Source organism: Elephantulus edwardii, unplaced genomic scaffold, assembly GCF_000299155.1.
Source record: "Elephantulus edwardii isolate Elephantulus edwardi_28Jun2011 unplaced genomic scaffold, EleEdw1.0 scaffold00086, whole genome shotgun sequence".
Taxonomy (NCBI): domain Eukaryota; kingdom Metazoa; phylum Chordata; class Mammalia; order Macroscelidea; family Macroscelididae; genus Elephantulus; species Elephantulus edwardii.
In genome coordinates this window covers 4420003-4423411 of record NW_006399836.1, presented here as the reverse complement: position 1 = coordinate 4423411, position 3409 = coordinate 4420003, and positions in this window count along the sequence as shown.

Below are 3409 nucleotides of genomic sequence, written 5' to 3'. Positions count from 1 at the left end.
GAAGCCTCAGAATCCTTGCCTCCAAGGAGCAGCCTGGTTTAACCCTCTCTAGGATGAATCTGTTTGTTTTCTTGGCAGTCCAGGGTACATTCTATACTCTTCTCCAGCGCCAGAGCTCAAAGGCATCAATTCTTCTATCCTCCTTAGTCATCCAATATTTAACCTTCTATGCCACCAGGACTCTCCTATGTAACCAAACCAGTCTCTACTCATTCTAATCCCCACATAAACATACATGTGCAGATAAGAAAATTGTCTGGGCACTGCTTGGTAATTTCTGTGGGTTGAATTTTGTCCCTTGAAAAGATGTGTTGAAGCCTTAACTCCTCCCCCACCCCGGGCCTGTCAATGTGACTATTTAGCAATAGGGTCATCGAGGATGTTATGAGTTAAGTCATATGAGGTCACACTGAAGTAAGGTTCATCCTAATCCAATGTGATTGGTGTCCTTATAAAAGAGAACAGATACAGAGAGACAGGCAAAGAGGGGAGAAGATGCCCATGTTAAACAGAGGTATATATGTTGCAGCTTCAAGTCAAGGAATGTCTTGAGGCTGCAAGATGAGAGAGATGAGAACCAGTCTTTGCCTAGAGCTTTCAGAGAGAACACAGACTTGTGGGCATCCAGAATTCAGCTACTAGCTTTGAGAATTTTGAAACAATACAGTTTTCGTCTTATAAGTTATCCAGTTGGATTACTTAATTCTAGCAGCACAGGACACACATACAGTGACTAAGGGGTGCAGCCCATATGACTAGAACAAGGTTACTTTCACTGAACTGCTGACAATCTGAGTAGATGCTCTGAGGTGTCCTGCCCAGACACACTTTACAGTGCAGGGGTTTGCACCCAACCCAACTCACGTCTGCACCCTCCTCTGAAGGTTTGCTCTTGGCCCAGGACATTTCTGAGATATTAAGGCCATCAAAGTGTTTTAACTACTGCACCACCAGGGCTCCTCCCACTCCAACTACTAACCATCATCTCGCCTCATACTTTGTAGGGGTTCATAAGTGTTAATCCTAACATTTGGGCTAGGTTTTCTGGAGTGGTTGATTCCAAAGGGTACCGTACATTATGAGAAGAGAAAGAGGTTCTTTTTTAGGAGGCTTGCCAATGGAGAAGATGAGCAAGCAATGCAGGCTGCCATTTAGAAGTTTCCTAACATCTCTCCAACACATATTTGTTGTTGTTGTTGTTGTTTCTAGGTGCCATCGAATCGTAGACAACTCATAGCGACCCTATGAATGAAAGGTCTGTGCACTGTTCATACATAGAGTTTCTGGAGGCAAGCCATTTCGGAAGTGGATGCCTATTTTAATCTAGACACTGATCAAATTATTTTAGAAGCTGGATTTCATAAAGAAAAATGTGACATCAGGATTGGAGATAGACTCATGAATAACTCATTATGCAAATGACACAACCCTGCTTGCTGAAAGTTAGGAGGACTTGAAACACTAGCTGCAGAAGATTGGACACTGAAATATTCAATATGGATTGCATCTCAACATCAAGAAAACAACATTCTCACAACTGGACTGATTGGTAACATTATGATGGATGGAGAAAGAATTAATACTATCGATTACTTCATCTTACTTGGATCCACAGTCAATACTTGGTACCAGCAATCAGGAGATCAGGAGACATATTACACTGGGAAAGCCTGCAGTCAGGGACCTCTCCAAATTATTGAGAAGCCATGATGTCAGTTTGAAGACTAAGGTTCACCTGATTCAGGCAATGGTCTTTTCAGTCACTTGCTATGCATCTGAGAACTGGAAAATGAGTAAGAATGACAGAAGAAGAATTGATGTCATTGAACACTGGCAATGGAGAAGAGTGCTAAAGAGTCATGGACTGCCAAAAGAACAAAGAAGGAAAGGTACAGTTAGAGTGATTCTTAGAAGGCGAAGATGATGAAGCTTCCTCTCACATACTTTGAGGTTGTTACTAAGAGAAGTTATTCCTTGGAGAGGAACATCATGCTTGGAAAGGTGGAGAGATGGTGAAGGATAGAAACACTTTCAAACCAAATGAGTTGACCTGGTGACTGCGGCAATGGGCTTGAGTATGTCAGAAAATTTGAGAATGGGACGGGATAGAACAGTGTTCAGGTAGATTGTTTGTTTATAGTAGCATTTATAATCAAAAAAGACTATTTCTAGATCCACCCTGAAATACAATATTGTGCAGGACAGGATAATATCCATATACATTCAAGGAAAACCTGTCAATATCACAACCATTCAAATATACGTACCAACAACTAGAGCCAAAGAGGAGGAAAGAGAAAATTTCTACCAACTTTTGTAGTCTGAAATAGATTGAACATTCAATCAAGATTCATTAGTAATAATTGATGTTGTTGATTGCCATCGAGTCAAGCACAACTCATAGCGACCCTATAAACAAAAGACCCGAAGCCTTTCTGTAATGTTATTTCTCAAAGTTTAAAGAGTTTCCAGAGGCATGTTGGTTAGTAAGTGGATGCCATTCTTGATTGATGACTGGAATGCAAATATTTGGAACAAGGAAGAAAGAGCAGTAGTCAGAAAATATGGACTTGGTGTTAGGAATGAGGCTGGCAAACTTAAAGAAAATGAAAACAAATCCCCAAGAATCAAAATATAACCTTATGTCTATTCCACCTGAATTTAGAAACCATCTCAAGAGCAGGTTTGAGGCTTTGAACTCTAACTAATGAAGGCCAGATGAGCTGTGGGAAGATATAAAAAAAATATCATGTAGAAGAGACTGAATATTGAACTAGAACACTGAGAAACCAAAGCAAAAGGAAGAAATCAGGAAGTTAAGGAGTTGAAGAGAAGATTTCAAAGGACAGCTCAAGAAGACAAAGAAAAGTATTATAATGAAATGTAAAGTGAGCTGGAGTTAGAAAATCAAAAGGGATAAACTAGTTCAGCATTTTTTAAGTTGAAGGAACTGAAGAACAAATTCAAGCCTCGAGTTGCAATATCTGAAAATGCTATAAGCAGAATATTGAATGATGCAGAAACATCAAAAGAAGATGGAAGGAGTACACAGAGTCACTAAACGAAAAAGAATTGGCTGCCACAGAAGAATTTCATGAAACAAAATATGATCAAGAAGCAATGGTGATGAAGGATGAAGTACAAGCTTCTCTAAAGGAATTTGCAAAAAAATATAAGGCTCCAGGAACTGAAAGAATATCAACTGGCATATTTCAAGACACAGATGTAGCTCTGGACATGCCCACCAGATTGTGTCAAGAAATCTGAAAGATAACTACCTGGCCAACTGATTGGAAGAGATCCCTATTTATTCTCATTCCCAAAAATGGTGATCCAATAGTGTGGAAATTATCCAACAATGCCACTAATATCACATGCAAGCAAAATCTTGCTGAAGATTATTTTTTTT